Source organism: Calypte anna, chromosome 1 (assembly GCF_003957555.1).
Source record: "Calypte anna isolate BGI_N300 chromosome 1, bCalAnn1_v1.p, whole genome shotgun sequence".
Taxonomy (NCBI): domain Eukaryota; kingdom Metazoa; phylum Chordata; class Aves; order Apodiformes; family Trochilidae; genus Calypte; species Calypte anna.
Window position 1 is genome coordinate 192,061,145 of NC_044244.1, and position 27,586 is coordinate 192,088,730.

Here is a 27,586-nt window from a genome sequence, read left to right on the forward strand (position 1 = left end):
AGACAAGGGAAGAGCAACCCACATAATTTACCTGGACCTGAGCAAAGCCTTTGACACAGTCCTGCATGACATTGTGGTAAAATATGGGTTTGATGGAGGGACTACTCTATGGATTAAAAACTGGCTTGATGTCTGCACCCAAGAGTGGCTGTCAATGGGTCCATGTCCAAGTGAAGTCCAGTGAGAAGTGGAGTCCCTTGAGGATCAGTGCTGGGACTGGTCCTGTTTAACACCTTTGTTGGCAACATGAATGGTGGCTTTGAGTGCACCCTCAGCAAGTTTGCTGATGACACCAAGCTGTGTGGTGCAGCTGACACTGTGGAAGGGAGGGATACCATCCAGAGGGACCTTGATAGGCTGGAGAGGTGGGCCCATGCCAACCTATTCACCATGAAGATTAATAAGACCAAGTGCACAGTCTGGGTTGAGGCAATCCCAAGCATGGATATAGGCTGGGAAGTGACTGACTTGAGAGCAGCCCTGAGGAAAAGGACTTGGGGGTGGTGATGAACAAGTTCAACATGAGCCATTGATGTACACTTGCAGCCCAGAAAGCTAATCAGATCCTTGGCTGCACCAAGAGAAATGTGGCCAGCAGGTCAAGGGAGGTGATTCTCCCCCTCTAGTCTGCTGTTGTGAGACCCCACCTGGAGTACTGCATCCAGTTCTGGAGCCCCTATTACAAGAAAGACATGGATGTGCTGGAGTGTGTCCAGAGAAGGGCCAGGAGGATGATCAGAGGACTGGAGCACCTCTCCTGTGGAGACAGACTGAGAGTTGGGGTTATTCAGTCTGGAGAGGATAAGGCTCTGAGGAGACCTTATTGTGGCCTTCCAGTATCTGAAGGGGGTTACAAGAAACCTGGGGAGGGACTTTTTAGGATGTCAGGTGGTGATAGGACATGGGGGAAGGGATTCTAACTAGAGAAAGGGAGATGTAGATTGTATGTTAAGAAAAAGTTCTTCACCATGAGCGTGGTGAGACACTGGCACAGGTTGCCCAGAGAGGTTGTGGAAGCCCCATCCTTGGAAGTTTTTAAGGCCAGGCTGGACAGGGCTTTGAGCAACCTGATCTAGTGGGAGGTGACCCTGGCCATGGCAGGGGGGTTGGAACCAGATGATCTTAAAGGTTGCTTCCAACCCTGAAAATTCTATGATTCTATGAAATGAAATGTTGCATTAATGCAAGCCCTGTGAGACCTGGATTCCTTGCTCAGTCACAGATGTCTGGTGTCCTTGTGCAATAGATTGGTGAAAGGCACAGTACAGAGATGTCTAAGTTATCTCTCAAGCAGGACAGCCACTGGAAGCAGTAAGGCTGTCCTAGCAATGTGCCACAGCATGGATCAATGATGGAATTAAGTAGATTCTGTAATAGTTTTGCATTGTCCCTGGAGGAGGGTAGAACTTCACCAAGAAGTCAGTGTCTGGACGAATTATCTTGTTAATCTTCTACATAAGAGAGGAGCAGGAGAGTAAGAAGAAATTTTGGAATGAGTCTTGGCTTGATAAGGATGTTGTTAGACTAAAGGTCTGTACCCTAAAGTCTGAGAAAGTTTGGATAGAAGACAGATGTAAAGCTGCTGAGCCAAGCCAAGGTAGAGCTACTTAGAGCAAAAACTTGATGAAAATTGGACTGGCAGAAACTTCATTTGTTTAGACCTTATGAGGTCTCCAAAGTTAGCAGTAGCTGGAGTGGGAGTAAATTCTGTGTCGGGTGCTCAGGTTTCTTTGTAGCTTTATCCTGTAGCTTTTGCACATTTCTTTTAAACATGGGACTGTGGTACTTCTCTGCCCAGATGCTTTGAAATAAAAGAATGACCATTTTTCGAATACTGTGAAAATGATAGACATTACTCTAAATGAAATATGTAGACCTTGTTCAGAAATGGTCTCACTGTTTACTTATGTGCCCTCTAATTATGGTGATTCCCTTTTCCTTTTTCCTGTTGCCAAGTCTAATTTTTTTGGAGAGGCTGGAATGTGTGACAGCAGATGCACAGGATCTTGACATTCCCTGTACTGACCTACTTCATGAAAGCCATGTAATAGTTATTTAATGGCAATAAAAGTGTTTTGAGAGTCTCAAAGGAGCAATATGCTCTGTCTGCATGGCTGCATTCTTGAAACGACTCTGTTTGTACAGCTATGCTTCTGAGGACAGCAAGAGTCATAATGTCATCATATAAATGAAGTGTTTACCCATTAAAACAATGTGTTATTCAGGAAATTGCTATTATACACTATGGTTTCTAGCACATCTAGATGAACTATTCTGTAGGAAGTTATTTGGTGAATTTTAATCTCTTTTATGCTTTTTGTGAATGCAGAACATTTCATACATTTGCAGATATTTCAATTTGTGGATGGTGCTTGCAAACTACTTATTCTGTACTGCTGAATCATTGATAGGTGCAATTAAAAAAATCTATGTCTCTGTTTGTAGTTTGTGAAAGATAAGGGTATACATCTTTGACAAATGGTGGACTCTTAATTCTGTTGCTTCTTTCATTTTTTCTATTAGAATGAAAGTCAAGAGCATCCTGGGTTGTATGGGCAGGAACTTGGTAGATAAAGAAAAGTGATCATCTCTCAGCACTCATTAGAGCACACATGGAATATCCTTTCCAGCTTTTGGTCTGTCAGTACAAGAAAGATGTTGATGAACTTGCATGATGGCCACCAACATGATGAGGGGCTGGAGCACTTGCCCTGTAGGGAAAGGCTGAGACAGTGGGGCTTTTTCAGCACAGTGAAGAGATGGCTTCAGAGGGACCTAGTGGCAGCCCGGACCATACCTTGATAAAACAATGCAGAATGGAAATGAATAAACATTTGGTGGGATGGCAGCGAAAGATGTTAATGTCAACTCAGGTTCTCAGGTCTCAGAGACCTGGGTAGCAGGAGATAGATGATACATCTTTATGAACTGAACTTTGGTTAAACTGTGTTGTGGTTTCTTCCTGAGTCAGTGACTGTGACCTTCTGGTGTGAACATTCATCAAGTAGAACTTCAGAAATCTGGAAGTGTCCTGCAGTGCAGATGTATGGCTGGATGTGGCAAACATTGCCCAGCAGAATTGTGCACTAGAAGACAGTCCACCAAATCCAATGATATCAACAGATGGTCTGGTATTTCACAAGTGTGCTTGCTTGCTAGAATATTTGTCCAAGTAAAGATGAAAGAGCTGATGCTGAGGTAAGCCTCATTGTCAACACCTGGACATGTCTTGTGTCTTCTGCAAGGCCCAGAAATGTTGGGATCCAAATAACTTCTGATTATATGATTTGAATCTAAAGTGATTGTGCATGCTAGATGTTTGTGCATGCCAGATATGCATAAAGAACATAGTTGGTGTGTCTTAGGTTATCAGTATGCTGCTGACTCCTCTGTCCCCATTAATGTTGATACGTTCAGCTATTAAGGCGATGGCTCTAAGCAGCTGGTGGGAACAGGGAATCACCTGAGGGGCTGGTCTCATGGTTTGAGTTGAGCTGACAGCAGACTAAAGGGCCTTGGATGCAGATAACAAAGGGATCCCATTGGGAGACATCACAGTCCAGTACCAGACTGTGAGAGAGATGGGGTCACCCTCTTCATGAATCTTCAGGCCACCTCTCAGGGGGTCTCTGCCCCTTCTGTCAGTTCCCAGATTTGGATCGGGGGTGGGTTTATGCTTGATTCTGATTCTACCCCACCCTTCCAGAAGGTTCTTCCTACACAGCTGAGAACAGCTCAGGTATAGGGGTGCAGTCTGGGGATAAACCAAGCTGACCTGTCCCAACCATATGCCCAGCTGCCATTAGAATCATGGAATGGTTTGGGTTGGACGGGACCTTAAAGATCATCAAGTTTCAACCCCCCTGTATAGGCAAGGACACCTTCCACCAGACCAGGTATCTCAAGGCCCCATCCTACCTGTCCTTGAACACTTCAATGTAAAAAGCCCTACCCCATCTTTCTTGTAGGTCGCCTTCAGACATTAGAAGGTTGATACAAGGGCACCTCAGAGCCTCCTCCACACTTAACAACCTCAACTTCTGACTGTCTGCACAGGGAAGTTACTCCAGCCCTCTGATCTTTTTTGTGTCTCTCCACTGGACACACTGCAGGAGCTCTATGTCCTTCTTATCTTGGGGACTCCAGAACTGGACACAGTATTCCAGGTTGGGTCTCATAAGTAGAGTAGAGGGGGAGAATCACCTCCCTCAACCACTATCTGTGCTTTTGGTGCAGCCCAAGACATTGTTGGCTTGATTGGCACATTGATGGCTCATGTTAAGCTTCTGGTCCACCACCAGCACCCCCAAGTCTTTATCCTCAGGGCTGTCCTCAGTCTTTTATCTTGTCAACCTGTATTCATGCATGGGATTGCCTTGACCCAGGTGCAGAACATTGCACTTGGCCTTGTTGAACTTCATCCAGTTTGTACAAGCCCACTTCTCAAGCCTGTCAAGGTCCCTCTGGATGGCATCCCTTCCCTCCAGGGTGTTGACTTCACCACATAGTTTGGTGTTGTCAGCAAACTTGCTGAGGGTGCACTCTATTCCACTGTCCATGTCTCTGACAAAGCTGTTAAACAGCACTGGGCTGAGTACTGACCCTTGAGGAACACCACTCCTCACACATCTCCATTTGGACACTGAGCCACTGATTACAATTCTTTGAGTGTGACCATCCAGCCTTTCCTTATCTAACGAGTGGTCCATCCATCAAATCGGTATCATTCCAGTTTAGAGATCAGAATGTTGTGTGGGACAGTGTTGAGTGCTTTGCACAGGTCCAGGTAGATGATGTCTGTTGCTCTGCTTTTGTCCATCGAGGCTGTGACCCCATCATAAAAGGCCACCAAATCAGTCAGGCAGAACTTGCCCTTAGTGCAGCCATGTTGGCTGTCACCAATCACCTCTTTGTTATCTGGTTGCCTTATCAGAGCCTTCAGGAGGATCTGCTCTATGATCTTGCCAGGTACAGAGGTGAGACTTAGGTTTTGTGTCTGATCACTGAATGGGCATTGAGCTCTGGACATATGAAGCTGCAAACAAGGACATTTGGGTGTCAGATAATCAATAATGGCTCATGAAACCATGACACAAAACCTTTTTTGGTGGAATGAGAGTGGCCTCTTAAGCTGAGCCCTTCAAGAGCTCTGAAGGTCTTTCTGTCTTTCTTTTCCACATCCATCTGTCATTTCTTTCTGAGTCTGCCCTCCTTCCTCAATGCCAAGACGCTTGGCATAATTTATTCCAATTAATTAGATCCCAGGGCTGTTTCCAAAAGCCTGTATCACTCAGTGCCCATGCTGTTGACTACCTAATAAATGGCAAAATCTCTGGACATATAAAGGAGATCCAAGCATTTAGCTTAAGTTTTGTCTTTTTTTCTTTCTTTCTTTTCTAAATGCTTACTGAGCCCCACTCTGTCTCAAGAAATGAAACCAGAAGCTTATTTTTTTTTAAAGAGTCTTTTCTTGGTACTGATTAAAAATGCAATTTAATCTTCTGTTTCTTCCTTAATTTGAAGCACAATTACAAGATGTTGGTAATTGCCAATCCTTTTTTATAACACAAAACTTTTTTGGATGTTTTGTTCAGTAGTTCTCTCAGCAGACTACATAACTTTTAACAAGACTCCCCAAACCCCTTTCCATGTCCAATAACACCAGCTGCCTTCTTGGGTCTCTAATGAATGTATCCTCACCTCCCTCCACCACCTCATCACTTTCATTGTATTCCCCTTCTACAACAGGTGGTCTTGTGGGTATAACGACATCATTAAGTAGCTCTAAAGCTACTAGGAAGAGAATAGTTATTGAGTGAATGAGAATATCATCCTGTGAGGCACCTTTGCTTCTATAGCTGACTGAACAAGTTAAGAATGTTTGCTAAATTTAACTCTTTCTCCTCTGCTTGATCTCACCCACCAGATTAATAGATTCTTTTCTATGAATTGGGACAGAGTTTCTTTCTCTATCTAAAGAGGACTAGGGCCACCTGAAATATTTGGGGCTGCTCTCTCCTTGCACTGCCATGGAGGGGCAGATACGACAGATGGTCCCTGGGTAACTCACATCTTGGGTAAATATATCTAGGGCATGCATTATGGCCTGTAGCACCTACAGTATTGTTTAGGCATCTGAGTTCCCCCACTTGATTCACCCATGACTGTGGCTTTAAAGGTGTATTGTTTCTTTTTCTACAATCCAAAAAAATGCTTTCAGAGATTCAAAAAAAAACCAAACCCAAACATATATATATATAGTGGGAGGAAGAGAAGGATAAATGCTCTAAAACTTGTTGCCAGATACAAGTAACTCCTGTTAGTATTTCTGATATTTATTATTACCACAAGGAAAGCTGTCCATGGTAAAGTAGTGAAAATGGAAACCCAGGTCACAGCTCAGTCATCATTTGAGGATTCATCAAGAAAAAAAGGAGGAGGAAAAATGAAGCCACATCCAAGGAACATGGAAATTTGTACAGACTGGGAAATTTAGTTCTCTGTTTTTCTCAGTGTGGAGGTTCAGTTTTGGAGACAGATAAAGCAAAGGTTAGGAGTACTTCAATGTGGAATGTTGTTTTAGAACGTTATATTTAACTGAGAGATTTTAATAGCAGTGAATAGAAAGCAAAAAGCAGCCTGTGGTTTGGGAGCTCCATTACCAACAAAATCCCCATCAGTGTGTCCAGTGAGTCTTGTTTAAGATGAGCCCTAGCACTCAAAAGGGAGGCTGGCCAGACTTTTTGCACTAATTTAAAAGGCTGATTAACTGCTCTTAACAACAACTGTGACCTGGAAGGCCAAGTCCAAGTATGCCAAGGGCACAGTCACATCTTTTTCTCCCATTTCCTAATGGCAGCAGTGCTGTTCTCCTCCATGGGTAGCTGCAAAGAGGAAGTGTTAAATGAGGAGTCACCATAGGAAACAAGATTGCCAGCACAACTGATCCCTGGGTGAAGCCTGGTGTCTAGGTTAGAGTTTTGTTCAATTTGTAGTCAAGCAGCAGCAGATGGGCCTCTGAGATTCTGAGGTTTTGCTGTGGACATTACAGCTGGGCATGACCCACCAGTGGCTGTTGAATAATGTTCCACTCTTTTGCAGTTTGCAAAACTATGACATCTTGTGTCAGTGCAAATAAAACTGTCACAGTCTGATACTGTATTTGAGGCAGTAGATTGAAAATTGATTGTGTGACTTGCCTGAATATAGATCAGATATTTATTTACCCCGAACCATGGCTTTGCAATTAGTCCATATATATTAATAAAATATTGGTTAGGTAAATTAACATTTGTGTATTGTAATTTACAACTGAGTGTAATTTGTGGTATCTGGGAAGTGGAAAATGCAGTTCATTGTGAGATGGATTTGATTCATTGCATTATTTAACTATTCCCTGAATAATTTCAAGCTATGAATTTAGATACAACACAAAGTATTGCTGACATACAGAGGAAATTTTCTTGGAAGAATAGCCTTTCTCTTCCATATATCAATGCTCTTTTGCATATATGTTTTAATTGACTAGTTCAGAAAAAGAATTTTTCAATTTTGGCCCATCCTATTGGCCTTTCATTTCTTTAACAGATAGATCTAAACCCACCATAAATTTACAATACCTTTATCCATGCTGTATGGCTTCTTACTTCATCAATTACAGTACAGATATCCTGCACAATCTAGGTTGATATTGGCTTGCATTTCTTCCACCAGGATTAGTTATAGTACTTAGTCATACTGGTTGAAAAATTTTTGAAATTTATTTTGAAATGTATGAAGCTGATGGCTATTGGGAGAGAGGACTTCACACTTTCATACATTAACTGGGGATTGTGTGGAAAGTAATTGTAGACTTTCTCTGCCTGATTCAAATCAGCCACCTGAACCCAACTGTTTTACCTCTTGGCTGAGTGACTTTTGCCCTGGACTGTTGAACATAAAATGTGAGCAGTGTGTGGTCTCCAAAAGTGGTCAATACACTGCTGTTGCCAGTGGAAGAATGTAGAAACAAGGCATATTTGGAGAGCTGTCTCTTCAGTGTATGTCCCAGCTTTCAGTCATGTGCAGTGAAGATGTTTTCCCAGCCAGCAGTGGTTTCCTCTGTCTCTAAAGCTCTTACTGGCTTTTCAACTTATTTGAAGGTATTTCCTATGTTCTTTCCTTTCTTCCTGATATTTACCATAAATTAAATCTCAGCCCTGGCTGACCTTTCAGAAATTTTCAGTGAATGCCTGTTTTTTTTTTTTTGTGAACTGCTCCTGTGTTTGGAAACTGGAATTTTTGAGTGAGAATTTGTTGCTGAAAAAAATTAAAGAACACCTCCAGTACAGAAAACACAGATTATGTGTGGAAATGAGGCATGTGTGGTTGTGAATTTCCCAGTGATCAGTGCTTCAAAGGGGTAAGGACCACACTTCAGGAATTACACTCCTCTGTCAAAGAGTTTATCACACAATAACCATATTCTGCAACCTTCTGCTCAGTAATTCATTACTTTTCAAGCCAGTACTTGGGTATTAAAGTCAACACGGGGAAGGCATGTGGTGTTTGGCCTAAATAAAGGTTCAATTCAAGCTCTATAAATATGAAGAAGAATGACTCTAATTTCTACAACAAACCTGTGGAATTGCCAAGTTTCTGGTGGTGAACACTGATGGCTGTGGGATACCATTTTTTCCTTCTGGGAATACAGAAGTGTAGAATTTTAAAGCAGGTTCACGCTGAGCATGAGTTTTCAACTTTCTGGCCATGCATTGAGAAAGCATTGCCTAATGTAGACTGGATTATTTTCTCTTTTCTTCACACTACCAAGTTCTTTTAAAATAAAGAAAAAAGTAACATGCTTTTTAATTATATATGTCAACCACAAAAAAAAGTTTTGCTATGGAAAGCATGAGCAATGCAGAACTACTCTTGGGTCAGAGATTATGTAATGTCTCTTAGCTCTAATGTCATGTGAAAATTTTTATACGGAATGATGAACATTATTCCCCATTATTCTTTGTGTATTAATAAGTAAAAGAATATAAAGAGATTTGCCTTTGGTATTCTTGAGGTGTTAGTGTTTTCAGTAGTACTTCCTCACCTGTTTGAAGGTGCCTGAGGTACCAAACAAGTCCATATTCAGATTTTAGTACTAAATACCTACTCAGTTTAGGAAAAAACCTAAAAGATTAATTACTTCATTTCTGTACCTATAGACACATATATTTGTTTTCCATCATCACAGAATTTAAAGGAGGTTTCCAGCATGCTGATGCTCATGGAGAAATGCTGCTGGAAATCACTCATCTGGCACCTTGTTCAGCCAGAGTGATACAGATATGTGAGGAGGAGATTGTTCCAGGACTCCTGAAAGGTGCTTTTGGCCATTTTATGTAGAAGCTTACAACTGCTTTCACTGGTTTCTTTGAACAGTATGGGACTGTCTGCTTCAGGCTTGAGATGATGAAAGTACTTGGCAGAGGTAGCTGAACTTAGTCAAGCAAAGTGAGATGCTTCTCTCACATGCCTTTGTTGCCATTCTTTATAAACCCTATGTGTTCTTCTGCCACTTTATTCACTGCTGTCTGGGTATTTTCTCTCAATTCTTCCTCCCCTGGACATCTACAGAACAAAGCAGGCATGTTCTTGAAGTCTTCCCACCTTGCAGAACCTTAGTAGCTCTGGTGTTAATTCCAGTCTGATGTTAATTCCAAACTGTGCCTGTCAAGGTGCAGTGGTGTGACTAAAAGATGGGCTGGAAACCTGGGATTGGTGTAGGAACTTCAGTGTGGAAGCATCACACATTTCCATGGTGTAGAAACCTTCCCACCTGCCTTTTACTCAAATTAAAATGTAACACATTCTGATAGAAGAACTTCTATAATTAATTAAATTATTTTAATATATATATATATTTGAGATAAAATTAGCTTGAAACAAAACGCCATGAGGTAACATTTATAAAACCACATTTCAAACCAAGAAATATATTTTTCTTTTAAATGTGTTACAGAAATAATTTTCTTGCTTTCTGGAGTAAAGTTTTTGAGTTTTGGTTTGGGTTTTGGTTTTCTTTATTTCAGTTTTGTGATACCTAGGAAACTCACAAAAAAAAAAAAAGAAAAAAGAAAAAAAGAAAAAGAATGTACTACTGTTTGTAAAACACTGACATAGGAAAACTGACTCAGATAAATGGGAATAATGCTGTGCCTGTCTTGTGTTCTCTAGGCTGTATTCTATATACTGCAAGTAGTCATATTTTCCACAGTTTGTAAATTACAGCACAAAATAGGCAGAATATTTCTAAATAGCAGAGTGATGCAAGGCCTGTGCACCTGCCAAGGACAATGCAAAATGGGACACAGCTTTTTAGGTGCCAAACACCAGACAATTTTTACTCGGCCCCTCTTTGTCTCCCTGCATCAAAGAGCAGTGTGTCCCATCTTCTCCTTTCCAGCTTATACAGTGAGATACAAATTTCTATCTCCACTCCCAGAAAGCCACATGGACATGAAGTCACAGCCCAGGCTTTTAAGTCCTGTAGCTCTCTGGCAGAGGTTCGGGCTAAAACACATAAATCACAGGTCAGACAGAAGGTAGGCATAGCTGTAATTATTACTCCAGAGTGCATGATGTCTTCAAGAAGCATCTATATCAGTGGTTTAGTTTGTGTCAGGAGAGAGCTTTTGAAGAAAACCATCTGTTAATCCCCTTTACTGTGTTGGTTTATTTGTTTTTTCCCCAGACAGCAGAGTAATCTTGAAAGAGTAGTCTTGAAGTGCACAAATTGGATTTCTTTGGCATGAAAGTGACCACAAGATGTGCTCCAGGCTTGCATTCCAACTGTTAATGGACCTTTGGTTCACAGGAGCTTGGCCAGAGCTTGGCTAATGTCAGTCTCACTGACAACCACCATTTTTTTCTCTCCAGACATCTACTCTGGAGCCTTTCAGTAATGTAAACATGTGTTTTCCTGTGAAGGAGGAGGAAACGGGTGAACTAATACAAATTATTTTCTTGCTGTCTTTTTCATGTGTGCACAGGGCTCTGCCAGGCTGGCTCTCTCTCACAGCAATTGGACTCTTACTTACCTTGTTCCTTCTCCAGTTTTGCTCCTTAAGCAGCTCTCAGCACAGAGCTCACCTGGCTGATTGCTCATATTTTCAGATTTATCAGGTAAACAAAGCACCTGTGATCAGGTCAGACTGTGGCATAGCTAAAAAACAGTACCTTAAGCTCAAGTCAGGGATGATGGCACAGAAACAGAGACTTGACTCACTGCTAAAGGGAACTTTATCTCATCTCCCTTAGCGAAAGGCTGCAGAGCTCATCCAGTCTCATTTCTGATTTCCTTTGCCTTGTCTGAGAGCAGCTAAGTGTGCAGAGAGGAGGAAGAGAACAAAGACTCTGCAGATGGCAATGGATTTTATTCACCACTAAAGCCTTGATGTTCTGTGGGTCAAGTCCACCTGAGACTTGCTTTGAAGACTGCTCACAAATTAGTGAAGAATTTCCCTGATTTTATGCAGAAACCCTACAAACCCTCATAACTTTATGTTACATTACCCTATACTTTTTCTTCTGGCTCCTATCCCAGATGGCATTGATCTAAATAGGCAGTAATATGGATCTCATATGTTGTTCAGTGGAAAGATGTAAATCTCCACAAGTGTCTGCACTGCATGTAGAGTGATGCTTTCCCTGAAATTCATCAGGCAGGTGTGCTCTGTAGTGAGACAGTAGATCTTGAATTTGTTTCTTTCACTAATCCCACAGATCCATCTTATTCTCCAGAGCGTGCAATTGAATGAATCCATTTCTGGATTTGTTTGGAAGGAGAATGATCATGACATGGTAAATCAGGAAATGACTCCTCCAGTGACAGCTGCTTTTAATCATATATCTGTGGGCATTTGCAGAAATATATGTTTGCAGAAGACAAAACTCTAACACTGTAACTGATGTCTCATTGCTTATTAATCTTGCTGGATAACTTCCTGAGGATCTATGAACAAATCAGGACATTTGAGTTGGACCTGAAAAATCAGAAAATTCAGAGCTAAACTGACTTGTAGTGCTACCCAACAGGTGTTGTTCCAACATTTATGTCCCATCTGAACACTGACTTTTTGAGTTTAAAAAGAGTTAGATACTTAAAAAACACAATTTGAAGGGTGAAAGAACAAATACAAATTTACTCACTATACTCTAAAAGAATCAGAATATTGTGAAAGAACTGCCTAAAAAAATGGCAAATGAAAACATCAAATTTCCATTCTCTTTAGTAGCTAAGTATTTTATGCAGTTCTTTTCTAAAACAATAGATGGAAAAGAGGTGAATACTCTTTTGATACTGAATGAAATTATATGCCCAGCAAAAAGGCAGAAGAGGGCGGATTTCAGGCAATCATAAACAGATTGTCACACATCCCAGGTTAAATATTTGGGAGCATTTATGGGATATTCAAGAGACAGACTGTTCACTTTATATCACAGCTTGGGCCCTTCATCAGCGCTGGTTTCAAGTAACACAGAAGGGTTCCCGGCCTTAAACATTACTGCAAATTGCATGACAGAGGTAATCCAAATAGATGCATTTAGTAGATTAGTTGCTGAGAAAGATGGTGAAATTGTACACTTGAAATATGTAACTTCGTCTCATCTGCTTTGGCAAAAACAGAAGTTGTGTTTTTCATTTTATTCAGTGATAGATACGGTAATTTATTATTTTATGAGATCTGTACCTTCCAAAATGCTTTCCCATCCTCTTCAAATTTATTCACTTGAAGAAATAAAATGGATTTTACCCTTCTGCTGAAAGTGCTCACTTTAATTCCTCCTCCTTGCTTAACTGAGTACTTCTTTGCTTGTGACCTGTGAGATCTCTGCTATTGGAAGGGACATCTAGACATCATCTCTTCCAGCCCCCACAGCAGGATCAGTTAGAGCAGGCTGGGGACTCCAAAACGTCTCTGGGTAATTCACTCCAATATTTGAATACCTTCACAGTGAGATTGGTTTTTCTTAATATTTCAATGGGATTTTCCATACTTTAGTCATGACCACTGCTTCTCTGACTGTTACTGGGCACCACAAAGCAGAGTGCAGCAAAGGTCACTGTGTGCAGGGACTGCTGAGTGCAGAGACAGAATATTTTGAATCAGAGCTATGGTGCCCTTGTCTCCTTAGCTCTACCCCTTACCCAGAAGGCAGCTCAGCAATGTCCTCTGTCACTGCTTTGACCTCACTGCTTCCCTTTCCTTCTTTTGCTAGGAACATGTGGCTTTAGTCCTTTCTCTGTAGCGAAGTCAGATTGAAGGCTTGGCAAGGTTCTTAGGATCAGTTTTCACTTTATTTCTCTTTGACATGCATAAACTTTACTCCTTTTCTTATTCCTCCTTCCCAAAGTCCAAAGAGTGACCTGTGATGGGATAGAAGCAATGACATATTTCTTTCCATACTATTTCATGCATTCCACAATATAAATATATATATATATATATATGATTTTTTTCTTTTTTGAGTTGCAGTATGTGTACAAGGAGAGTCTGATCCAAAATGTACCCACAGAATCCATCAAACAGGGTTGGAAGGGACTCTACCATCAAATGTCTGTTGCTACATTTTTAAAAAGAGACTGGATGTGGGACTCAGTGCCACAGTCTGGTAACCACAGTGATAGTGGATCAAGGGTTGGACTTGATGAGCTCAGAGGTCCTTTCCAACCTGGCTGATTCCGTGATTCTAGTCTTGACTTGAGAGGAACTTTTGCACCAAGTCTTTAAGGGTGACATCTACACTGTCATCTACTCCGGAGGGTCTCTCCAGTTGTCAAATCAGGGGATGCAGGGTAGCTCCCAAGCACTCTGCAGAAAAGGTGTATTGTAGAGAGAACTGGTTGTATTTGCAGTTCATAGAACTTGGCCCAAGCCTTTTCCAAGTCCATAACAGCTGTTGTGTGGCTCTGATAAATAATGATCTGAAATTAATGCCTTCTCCTGCTCAAAGGGCCTGAAATGAAGTGATGCTCTGTCATAGCCTCAAAGCCTGGAATTTTGTGGCAAGAACATTCCAGAACATGTATTAACAGGCTGTGCAGATATCTGAGAGAGCAAGAAATTCTGGGATAGCACTGCAGCACTTTTTGCTTAGTTTTATTCTAAAATGCTTGTGAGTTTACCAAAGTCAACAATGCTCAGAGGACTTGCAAGTTGCGTCAGGAAATTCAGAGCCAAGCTGACACTGTAGCACTACCCAGTACATATTGTTCCAAGCCCTACCATTCCCAGCAGTTACAGCTGAGCATGACATTTCTGTGGTCCTTCCAGTTTTTAACTGATCCTTAAGGATACAGTGCCTCCCTCCCTTCCTCTCTTGCCATCTAATAATCTGACAGAGCCAAATGAATTTAGTTTGTCCTTGAATATGATCAGGTAGTCAGAATGTGACTGAGTGAGCTAAACCCAGCTTTTTAAAGCCAAACCAATAAAAGTACAGTCTATGCAGGGTTGCTGGCCACATTTTCTATTCTATTTCCTAATAGAATGTGTCTACTCAGTTTGCCCTCTGCATCTACTCAAAAACTGCCCAACAGCCCAGGGTCTTTAAGGGATTAAAATTCTTTTCCTCTTAGGTTCTTGTCTGGAAAGGGTGAACTCATGTGCTCAAGAACTACTTCCAGTATACAGAAGATAGCCTACAGAACTCATGTGCCACTCATGAACACTTCTAGTTTGTAGCTTCTTCACTGATTTGCCTTGAGAACTTTGTCATTGTGCTGTTTCCTATTTGCTTCTCACCAGCAGCTCCCTTTAATTTCAATCCATGTGATTATGTAGAGCACTACCTGAGAGCTGGATGTAGCTGAATGTAGCATGTACAGCATGGTGCATGGACACCTGTGCATTCACCCAGACTGATCCTGCAGGCAAATGTCACATCCCTGAAGCTCCAGCAGAGAGCAATATGTGATGAGAACTGCAGAGAGCAGCAAGATGTGCCAGCAACAGCAGCATCATTTGGCTCTTCACAGTGTTTTGAGTGCAGCCAAATGGTTTACTGTGTATGAGATAAATGATACAGAGTTTTTGAACTGCCTTTAAGTGTTGGGCTTAACACTCCTCCACTGCAGTAGAAAGTTTCTTCACTGACACAAAGGCAAGAACATGACAGATAATAATCTCAGCAGGGGTTTTTATGTTTTCCCTTTCAAAGCATTTAATTTCTAGAAGAGTGGCATTTGGGTGCTTTTTAATTTTTAGATACCCATGAGGCAAAATGCTCAAGTTTTAGAAATTCTGTGCTTTCCTAAAGCTCTGAATCTCTACTCTGAAAAAGAAGATAAATTTCAGGGAATATGTCTGCCTTGTCCATCACCCTGATGCTTAGTGTCTGCAGTGTGAAAAGAGACAAGAGTTAGAGACTGCTAGGCAATCTGTAATTCTGCCTCCTCCCCTCAGTCAAATAAAACAGTGTCATGCCAATTTTTATCATGGACAATTGAAGGTAAGTCCACATGATCTTCCCTTGATGCCTTTAGTCAACAAGAGACAAGGTGCAAATTGGAATTTTATTTGCATAAAAGGGAAAGAAATTGTTAATTTTTAAGTTGATAGATACATAAAATGGAAACTACCTGAGGTGATTGTTATAAAAAATGAAACTGGTAACCTTCTGGGTGAGTGATAGAAGCTAAAAGTAGACACCACCATCAGTCAGAGATGGTGGAAAATTGTATGGGAAGGTGGATAAAGAATATCTGGTTGGGAGACCTATGTGATACCTAGGCCTAGATTAGTCGTAAAAGAACGAGAAATGGCAGCTGAGTTTTGGGAATATTCATCTTGCAAAACCTTGTCAGACCCTTCCATAGACTACCAGTCAGAAAGAAGAGGAGGAACCTGCCTTCACTGTATGCTTAAGGCAGAGAAGCTATGTATGTGGACTCTGGGATGGATCAGTGAGGCAGCAACCCCAGATCTGTGATGTTCAGCCATCCTCATGGGTACCCTATGCTGGTTGTCACTCCTTCAGCATATAGGCACATGACTTCTCTGGTGCTGCCATACTGATGGCATTAGCAGTGGTGTTTCTGCAGTATTATTAAAATTCTCCCTATTATTAAAACAGAAATTAGTCTAACAATAATACTTGTAATATTATTTTATGTAATAAAGAATAGTGTAATTCAATATTCTTTTTAATATTGCCAGTGTGGATAGTCATCTGCCCAGCCATAAGTTCCTTTGTGCAATTTGATTTTTAATTTCCAGAGTGCTGTGGCAGTCCCACAGTGAGATAAATGAGTCAGTCCACACTTCTGAGAGCTACCTGTTCACAGAATCACAGAGTAGTTGAGGTTTCAAGGAACTCTGAACACTGCCTACTCCAACCCCCCTCCTCAAACTAGGTCTGCTAGAGCAGGTTGTTCAGAGCAATGTCCATCCTGGTTCTGAATATCTCCAAGGACAGAAATTCCTGTTACTGTATCCCACAATTTGTGCTGTACCCAACCATCTTGTTTGGGACAATTCTCTTTTAAGCTCAGCTGGCCATGCTTTCTATGCTGCTTGCAGGTTATGGCAAGGTAACACCCCTCTCATCTTGCAAGAAAATCCTATAAGTATTTGTGTTCCAGCCCAGGCCCTGCTTTTAAGGGATGTCATCAAAATGAAACCATCCTGTGTCCCTGAACCTACTCTTCAGAGCCATTTTAGGCATAGCCTGTCAGTTACCACGTTTATAGTTGCTGGTTTGAAGTGTGGACATGAGTTTGGGGAGCAGCTCTTGGCTGGCCATACTGTGGTACCTTCTGTACTAGCAATAGGGGGAGACATCAGAGCTGGGTACCTGGATCCTAATCCCAGCTCCTTAGCAGGAGGGGAACAAGGGTTTGATATTAGCTGAGGTCAGGGGCAGCCAGAACCTGTTCCCTCTGTGCTATATGAGTAGAACAAACAAGATTAGGAATGACATATAATCTGAATAATATTTTCAGATAAATTTCAGATAAATTTTCAGATAAAGTGTCTAACAGGGTTATAAAAAGAAAAATCAAGACAAAAGATATAGTTTTCCCATGCATTGAGAATGGGAAAAAATTAAACTATGGTAAAAATAATTACTCATTCTTTCCTCCTGACTGTTATATTCTCAACTCTGGACATGTCTGTTAAGTCAGGTATCTCAAGGATCCAGATCCGTGCAATTATCTTCTTTGACTGGCAGTCAACCAAAAAAAACCAAAAAAACAAACAACCCAAAAAACAAACAAACAAAAAAACCCCACCCAAAAGACTGAGACTCAGTGGTACAACAGCCTACAAGGGACATTCAGATGCATGGAAAATAATCTGTGCAGTTCTCTTAATATCTCTGAGTGTACACTGGGAGTGAATACAGAATAGGGCCCTATATCTTAAAGAGGTACGTTCACAGTTTACTACTCAGCTTAATAATGGGCATATCAGCACATTTTACTTTGGCAAGTCTCAGTTTTACTTTTTGACTGAAGGCCAGAAACTTTTAAGTGTGTGCAATTGAGGTTATTCCAGTGAAGTTTGTGTAATGATGGAGGCAAAATGGGTGTTACTTTCTGAATTCATTGTCCAAAACTAATGTAAAGACAGACATCACGATCACAAGGACTATTTTTGGTGACACCCTCGTTTCTGCTATCTTTAGATTTAAAAAAAAAAAAAAAGAAGCACTTTTTTTCTCATTAAATGTAACCTACTTGTACAATTCAGTCATACTTTTGATATATAATACAATTTACTGAGGGAGAGGGTGCACACAAATCTTCCAGAAAAGAAGGCAATTTTAGTTCAAATTGTTCAGTAAAGAAGAAAAAGGCCAGACATTCTTTTGGCTTATCTAATATAATTTTCTTTACATTTATGCTCTTTCCATAATGTGGAAATCAACTGAACTTCTTTATTTGTGAATTCTTTTCAGATTTTTCAGGGATTTGCCTGTGGTGAGACAGCCACTGTGCCTGGGGGAAGGTTTGTGTAAGGTCCCAGCTCCGTATCAATGGCATTTATGGCACCTGCCTGCTTGAGCTCTAGAGTCACTTTGGCTGACTTTGGTGTATAAAACATGGTGCAGCAGCTCCATTGAGGCAAAATATATTGTTTAAGCAAAGAGAATGTAACAAGAAATATTGAAATAAATTTTTCTTTGGACATTCAACTAGATTATACAAAAGATTAGGAATTAATGAGATCTCCTTGCATGTTGTGTGGGGTCAAGAATTTGCTTGCAGGCTGGATTTCAAATTCCTAAATGATTAAAACATTTATTTTCCCTATTCACTGGAGAGAGGAAAAAATATTACATAAATTTGTTACAAATAAAGACAGATCAGCTTTAGCATGTTGGGTAAGTAACCATGTCTGTCTGAGGACCACTCTTGAGGGACCAGCACCTTAAGATATCTAAGTACTTTATTACCCAGGAATGTTTTTTTGTTTAAGATTACCATTGTCCATTGATATAAAGTACGTACTGGGAATTTGTGTTTGAAAACTAGTTCCTAGTGGGAACTCCACTCCATTTAGTGGGACTGATTTTGGATAAGAGGCAGTGCCTGAAGGTCTTAGAAATTTAGAGAGATAGCCTGTAAAAAGAGATTTTGGGTGTATATGGAGATTCAAGCGAGACACTAAGTGGCCTTAGGTTTATGTGACAGTTCTAGATAGAAAACTAGGCACTTCACTGTAGGTTTCAGTATTTTAAAATGAGGTTCCAAACAATGGAGTATTTTCTTCTCTGTGATTACTCCAACTATGACTGAGCCAGCTCTCATCAGATCTCTACAAGTTCTCTCTTTCTTCAAAGGTCAGTGCCCTTGGTACGAGATCTTCTCATTCTGAAGTGATTTTTGTTCTAAAGTATCAGCCAAAGCATGAGTTTGTTTTAACAAGATTTAAAATGGTCTTAACTTTTTCCTTTATTGAAGATGTTGACTCAGTTGAGGTCTTCATCAACTTGAAATGATAAACTCATAAGAATATTAATTGTATTGGGTAGGAAACTGATCTAAACAGTGTGTCATTTCTCTATAGTTTGAAAATCAGGTTCCCTTTTATTCCCATTTACTGAACTGGCACCTGACTTATACCAGACCAATTTTTTAAATTTCATTGGGGTTTTTCATGGATAATATTGATGTAAATGAGAGCAGGGCCTTCTTCTTCCATCAAGGACTTATCATAAACATCATTAATTGCTGTTTCATCAGGCAGCTGAGAATATACCCTTCAGCTAAGAATAGCTGTGTCTTTGAACCACTTCTAATGCAATTATGAAAGGGAGAGAAACTTTAAAATTGGATTTAAATACATGTAGAAGTGGTGGTGTTCTTTGAGTAGTACACATGAATAAGATATGAATGATGGTACTTCAGAAACTATCAGTGTTTAGGTTTTTCATGGTCAATACAGGACTGCAATAATTACATGTCTTTATTTTTTATCTTCTTTCCTGTAAGTAAAAAAATATACTTACATCTATTTTTTGAGTCTATATTACAGAACACCAATCATCTCCAATAATCACACTGCTCTTTGAAGTTTTTTTGCCTTTTTATTTTAGCATGAAAGTTGTTGTATTGTTGAAGTTGTAAGTAAGGAGACAAGAAGTAAGACTTTTCTGAGTTCTTTTTCAGTTGTTATTTATTTACTTACTTATTTAAATGTTTATAGCTGTCAGTACATTGGGTTTAGGTCATTCTTTTTTGTCTGCTGTCAATTCTGCTGCCAGTTTCACTCATGTGGGTCACATGTGGGTCAGCCTACCACAAGGGAAAAAAAAATTACCAGGAAAGGAATGAAGACTCTATGATTTTAAAATTTTGTAGAGAAATTAATTTTGACATCAATTATGCACACTGATTTAAGTCATTCAAGTAATTTTGATTTGAGCCAAGTGTTTGAGTAAAACCAATGGAACAAGTCTATCAGTTGCTATATCTTGAAATTGGACTTCCATTACAAAAGAATGGTTTCATGTTAGAGATATTCCTATGATTCATCTTACTTGAAAAAAGTATTCTTATTGTCTGTTTTTTAGAGTCTTTCCTAAAATTGGATTATTCCTCTTGTTGAGTTTTTTATGCCTTGAAATCAGCACAGGTTTCTCTGTGGAGTTTGATGGATACAGAATCAGTTCCTCATCATGGTTTGCGTTAAGAAGTTGCCACCAGTGTCAATCTAGCAAGCTTCTGGATGGCCTCCACAGTACCATGTTAATTTTTAAGATGTCTGGATGGTTAAAATCACACAGGAATATGAGATTCTGCTCTGGTAGAAAGCCTCATATGCTACTTGCCCTTGTCTAGGTAGTCTGCAACACAACCCTCCTCCTCCTCCTGAATCCTTTTAAAGTTCATTTTCTCGATGACTGAACAAAATATTTGTTTTAGTCTGGAATACTTTTTTAAATTCAAAGTTTTGGTTTGAATCAAACTAAAATCTGTACTTTGAATTTATTTGATTGTATCCATTTTTGCTTTTGCCACTTAATTGGTAAAATGGTTATTTACTTCATTGTAGTCACAGTGACATCTGACATTCTACATAACTTTAACTTCAAATTAAACTGGTCAATGGACACTGAATCAAGTTACTGCATTTATTGTGGCATTTCTTGTAAGTACAGTGGGATTTGCATCAGCTTATATCAACCATCTAAAATTTAAATGAATAGCATAAAAACTAGGCTAGGCTACTGAAAGTGACTGGGCTTTTTCTACAGTCAAAAGAGAAAAGCAGGCTGCAGAGGGTACATAATCCTTTAATTTAGGAAGAATGAATCACCCTCTGGAATCACCTGTTTCTCTCTGCTGACTATGGAGAGACAGAAAAATCATCTCTGACTAGCTGGCTAACTCCCATTGCCACTCAGACAATGTGAATTCATCCTTAGCATCACTAATGCATCAGGAAATTTTACTTTCAGTGCCTTGTGTAATATGTCAATTATTCAATAAGACTGAAACTATTTAAAGGTTTTTGTTTTATTTTGGATTTGAATGCATGTACTTCAGCTTAACATTCAACCTGAGTTGGAATCCTGACCTTTTTACTGCTAAAAGCTGCTCTGAAATGATGCATTCCATCCACATAAAGAGTTTTAAATGTTCCTTGTTTAAAAATTTAAATATTTTTTCTGTTTGAAACTTGTTTCATATTTTAATAATGACTTGAATAATTTAAAAGTATTTGGGCTAAATTAAAACATATATGACATGTTTTCTCCTTTGCCATTTGAGACACTATTATGCAAAATAATGTCTGTGTGGATGAGCAAAGGTCTCCCTGGTGACCTGTGGTGTTTATACTTTTAATCACAAGACATTAATTTCTGCAGGCACCATAATTGCTGAGGACAGAAACTGGTATAAAGGTTTGTCTTAGTATGACTGGTTTTCTGTACAATTTTAGTACTCTTCATTTGTCCATTTACACTGCTACCAAAATCCTGTTTTAGAGCAGGGGATGGGGAGGATGTATGGAGTGAAAGGTTACTTTCTTGTCTGGTTTCTAGATATGTTCCTATGAAGCCTCCTGGGAGTTATGTCTTGCCTATTTCTCATGCTGAGGTCTTTAAAAGATCTGATTGAAAAGTTGTGGCTCAAGAAGACTGATGGGTAGTGCGTTTTAGACTTCTCTGGGCTATTTATATTGCAAAAACCCCACAGTTTCATTAATAAAACAAAACAAAACAAAACAAACAACAACAAAATAATAATGGTGTGGATTCCTTTTCTCCCTACTTAGCATTACTATTGTTACAACTCTATAGCCAAGCTGTGCCTACTTCTGGTCTCTGTCCTACAAAAAGTCAACATCTGCAAAATAATTCTGAGCTTCCTCTCTTGACATTGATAGAAGAGCAACTGCACTTGGAAAGATGAAGAGTTTGTCTTGCCATCTTTAATCAAGTTTATATTTTTGGGATTCTGAAAAATGATTTTATTACTAATCAAGTCAGAGTAGGGTAAAGAGAAATAAAAGCCAAATCTTAAAACTCCTTCCTCCCACCCCTTCCTTCTTCCCTTGATTTTGACACAGATCATAGCAGTGTGAAGCTGATAGTGCACTGAACCATGACTAAAGGTTCCAAGGATGTGTAGACATCTTTGTTGATGAAGGATTTTAGGTCCCCTCGAATGAGATTAGAGTAAAAGACCCACATATTTAGTTTCGATTTCCAGCTTCAACTATTCCTGTTATAAAAAAGGAAAGGAGTCTTCACTTCTTAAAAGAGCAATCCCTGAAGCAGACAGTGTGTAACTGTCTGCTACTTGTTCTGTGTCTCAAGACATTAGAGAGAAGTTAATATTTTGGTTCTACTTTGATTTCATTTATGCAAATGTGACATTATAGAAGTAATTAATCTTAATTTGTATCAGAATATCTGAGATCAGAATCTCACCTTCTAAATTTACCCCATGTGGATGCAGTATCTCCTTTCCAGACACAATAAACTCAGGAATAAATATTAATCCTCTCCTTATACATTTTTCTTGTTCTGATTGCTAATGTTTTTCTTCCATGCAGACGTGACATTCCTTCAATCTTCTTCTATCTATATAATTTTTAAAAAGCAGAATGAGATTATTTTGGCATGGCCTCTTTAAAACTCTGCTTGCAAGTCTGAAACAGCAAATCTCAGGAGAAGGTGCTGAATCAACAGAACTGGTTACACTTCTGTCAGGGCTCATCATTGTAATTTTTCTAGAATGCTTGGCTTAAGAGCAATTCTACACACACACACTCATGTGCACACACACAAACAAACTCCAGAAAAATAGGCACAAAAAAGGTCAGAATCAACCACAGCTAACATACATCATGTATTCCAAGGAGCATATAAAATTTAAAAACCAAAATAGAATCACTGCAATGGTTCTTTTAAAATACAAATACGAACTTCTCTTGTCAGGTTTCATTTTTGTGTACTCAGATTTCCTTTTTTCCCCTCTACTATCTATCATGATTTAGTAGTGTCTTAATCACATTTGAATGTTTTTTTGACATGACCTTATTTAGGTTATGATTAGAAAGATAGCTTGTGAGATCTCTAGCAGCTGTCAGCTGTAGTGTTCTCATTGTATAACATTTACAAATGACATGAGGGAGAATGGAAAGATGTCATTAGATTACAGACAGATCATTTATAATATTTTTCCATCTCCTCATAAGTATTATTTGTAATGGCAAATGTTTTTTAAGGCTGTCTGGTTAATAGCTGTTCAGCATAAAAGAAAAAGGCAGGATACAAGAAAAAAACATAATTAAAAACACAGATACATAAATTCTAACATAAATATTAGAGCCACTAGCAAAAAACAGCCACTAGTCATTGGGCAACTGATGGAGTCACTCAAGCATACTCTTGAAGAGGCTAAAGCTAGAATATTATATCTGGTAAGAAAGGAAACAAAATGGTCCAAATCATTGCAATCTGTTTGATCTTATTCTACTCTATTTTTAGCTATGTCCTGAGTGACCTTGCTTTCTTCTCTGTCTGGGTGTATGTGGGTGAATTTCAAGGCTAGTGAATTTCAAGCTGGACTAACCAGTGAATAGGAGACCAGAATCTGGAGACCTCATGGGTGGGAGTTGGAGGATGGATAAACAGTACCTGGGATCTATGCATGGATTCTAGATGGGTTTACACTCTGGTCTAAAGTTTGAGGGGACCCATAAGTCTGAGAAAAGACTGAAAACAGAACCACAGAAAGGCTCAGGACTGTATCTCCCAAAGGAGTTACATTCTAAGTTCCAATTAAGAAATCAAAATATAACTCTTCCCTGCAGATGGTTATTCCCAAAGACCCCTGAAGTCCATAGCTCAGTTTTCTGTGTTACAGCTCAGGTGTGACAGGGCTGGGTATCTTAGGAGTCTATCACAAGCTGAAACTGCTGAAATCTGCAATAAAGGCCATCTCCTGTGCATCTCCCTTGGTAAGATCAATCCAAATAGTACAGTCAGAGCTTGCTTTAAGGAGTCAGGATCTACGCAAAAGTCACTAATACTATCTTTTGGCACATCATGTTATCACAGAGAGACAGTGGAGTAGCCCTAGAGTAGAGTACTTTGTTGTTCCATCATGATCTCTACATAATGGAGTGTACAGTTATATGTGTCAAAAGCAGGAAAGGACTCCTGGAATTTCTAGAGAATATGAGCTGTGTCATTTCCCTGGTTCTGATGCCTTTTCCCTGGACCAGCTTTCCAAACATAGGGATGTGTGGAGCTGACCCAAAGTGGCTCCTTTTCTTTGGCTGTGCATACACCTATGAGAGTGTCTCATAGGATTATAAAGATTTCCCTCTCTCACTGATAACTGGACTCTAAGTACCAAAAATATATTACTCTTGAAGCAAATGAGTAGCCAAACCATGAAGGATGTTTAGTTTTCTGGTCCTGCAGATGAAGACAGGAAGGTACAAATCACAACAAAGCAATCTAGTTCAGCTGCCATGTACCCTGCTCTACACGAGGAAATATTGGGATGTTTCTTTATGGTTTATTATACATCCCAAGCAATCTGGGGAGTGTTCAGCAAAGATAACCCTTCCTTTTCTTTTTTAACAAGTCGATTTCTTTTTTCCAGATTTTTTTTCTCTGTAAGTCTTCTGTGATTGCCAGCTACCACACCAGAAAGGGTTAAGACAAAGCTTTTAGGGTAAAGGGCTCTGTAGCCCTCCAGCTCATAACCACTCACTCAGGACAATGTGCAGGGTGTACCAGGTGGTGACACTCGTTCAGCCTCTCTCTACCCCAATGTAGAGAGTGTCTGGATACACTTGTACTGCATTTTTGCAGAACTGCCAAGATACTCATTAATATGGTTATTCATCAGTGTTAAAAGCTTGAGAAAGACCTAGGATGTTGACATGGAGTGATAAGTGAGAGAAGAAAAGAGATTTAGGAGGGCAAGCTGAGACTGCTAAAAGAAATTATGTCAAAATCATTTTTCTAAGAAAACCAAATTTTGATTAACTCACTTGCATGGTGAGAAGTGAATTTTGGCCACAGTGCAACATATCTTGGAAGCTGCTGCCTGATAAGGCTGGTTGGCTCACAGAAAAGGGTGGAGGCTTGAGACAACACAGCTACTCCTCCCCTGTGGAAATGAGATTTTATTTGATAGTAAGATGTTTACAGCCACTAAAATGATTAGAGGGCTGGAGCACCTCCCCTGTGGAGAGAGGCTAAAGAAGTTTGGGTTGTTCAGCCTGGAGGAGGCTCCAAGGTGACTTTATAGCAGCCTTCCAATATCTGAAGGCAGCCTATAAGGAAGCTGGGGTAGGACTTTTTACACAGGTGTGTAGTGAGAGGATAAGGGGAAATGATTTAAAACTTGAAGAGGGCAGATTTAGGTTAGAAATTAGGAAGAAATTCTTTCCTGTAAGGATGGTAAGAACTGGAACAGGTTTCCCAAGGAAGTTGTGGCTGCCCCTTCCTGGAAGTGTTCAAGGCCAGGTCGGATGGGGATTTGAGCAACCTGGTCTGGTGGAGGTCTCCCTGCCCATGCAGGGGGATTGGAACTAGATGAACTTTAAGGTCCCATCTAACCCTAGCCATTGTATGATTCTATGATTCTATGATATTTGGTATTCAGTCAACTATTTAGAGTTTTAAAATTAATTTTCACTCAAAAGCCTAATTAATGGAGAAGATAATAAACTGTCTTCTGATCTGTTCCATTTTTCCCCCCTTTCAACTGGCAATACTCATAAATTATAGAACTAATCCAGGAAATGTCTGTAAGAATTAAATCTGTGTGGGATACCAGAGAGTGTCTTAAAGCAGAATCTTCCTCTCCTACCACAAGAAAATCTAGATGTTTCCATTTCTGCCAGCTGCTCTGGCCTTTAATACAGTGAAAGAAATTGGTTTGTTTAAGGTTATTTTCCTTTGTCTGCCAGAGGAGAAAATTCGCTCTTATAAACATCTATTAATACTAAAGGTTGTTCTATTAATTGAAAAGGAGCCTAAGAACACAGCCTAGCTCAGATGTAGGTGCCTACATTGGACACATCTCTAATTGCATACAAAGAAATTAAATATCTATTTTCCCCTATGCTTCAAAGTACTTTTGCATTATCTGAGACAATATCTTACCCTTCAGACTTGCTTCAGTGCTTTTGATTTCCTGCTTTTGAGTAAATATCCTGCAAGTGTTGGTGTTAAAAATAGTCCCTGTTATACAAAGCTTTCATCAGCTTCCCAGCAATGACTTGAGTTGAAGTTACACAGTCTTACAATTAGCAGTGACCTATTTGCACGTGGCTGCTTCCCAGTCGTGTAAGCAGGAGAGGTGCCAGGTTTCTTACTCACAATTGTCATGAGAAGCACTGGCATAGAAGCTTGTCTGGAAACTCAGGAAAGGAAAAAAAGAGTCTGCTGGACGCCTCCAGGAGCAGCAAATAAATTCAATGTGCTTCAGTCATAAAAAAGAAAAAGTCAGAGAATTTAAGTCTTGTGCAGAGAAAGGAAAATCAATTAGATCAATACTAAGTAAAAATATTATTCTTTTATTCCAGCCAGAGTAAATAATTCTACTTGCAAGGATTACTGTAGTTCTGCCTTTCTCTTGTCTGCATGGAAGAGGAGCAGGGTGATGCCACTATGACAAATGAGGCTGTGACAGCTATTTGAAACTCCTTTGGGGGAATCTTTGATACTGAAGTATTCCACCTGCAGTATTAGAATTGAAAAGTGAGTGAAAAAAATATTTCACCGGTAGAAGGGGTAAAGAAAACCCAAACTGAAGAGAATAGAAATATGACAAAAACAAACTGTCCATGGGACACAGCTGCATGTCTCATCAGGAGAGGCAATTAAGTCACCAAGGGCCTGAGAGTTTTGAAGATTGTTTGGAAAAGGAATAGCTGGTTTCTGTTGTCCCCTGTGTCCTCCTGTTTTTCTTTTCTTTTGTATATAAAAGGATGTTGTTTTTATCCACCTGAATCATCACTTACAAGTGAAGAACTATGACTTAGTGAATTTTCCAATTGAGCCTGGCCCCTATGACTGCCAATCAAGGCTTGGCAGAAGGGTTATGCAAATACCTCTGTATGTACTGGGTGGCTTCATCCACTGCAGTTTTCCCTCTGCATGGACAGGACTGGCTGTACAGGCTATGAATTATTACTGCAGTTGAGCCTGAAGCAGGCTTCTCATTTAAAAGGCAGACTAGCAAGAGTTTTCTCTGCATTGACCTAGGTCAAACATCTCAGCTGGAAGTTGTTTCTTTGCATGACTTAAACTCATTTGCAAGCTTCACAGTATTGCTAGTGCTAATGTCTTCTTCCTAGCAGGGAAGAGAATCAAGCTGGATTTGGTCAACAACCATGATTTCTTGTTACCTGGAATTTTAAGCTTAATTAAACTTTCAATGCTATCTGGTTTTAGGTCTGAATTGCCTGATAGCCTGGCAATAAATATTCCAAGAATCTTCTGGCTGCTTCCTTGATTTAGATTGGATATTAGGAGAAAAATTCTCCACTGAAAGGGTTGTCAGGAACAGGCTGCATAGGGAGGTAGTGGTGTCACTACCCCTGGAGTTATTTAAAAAATG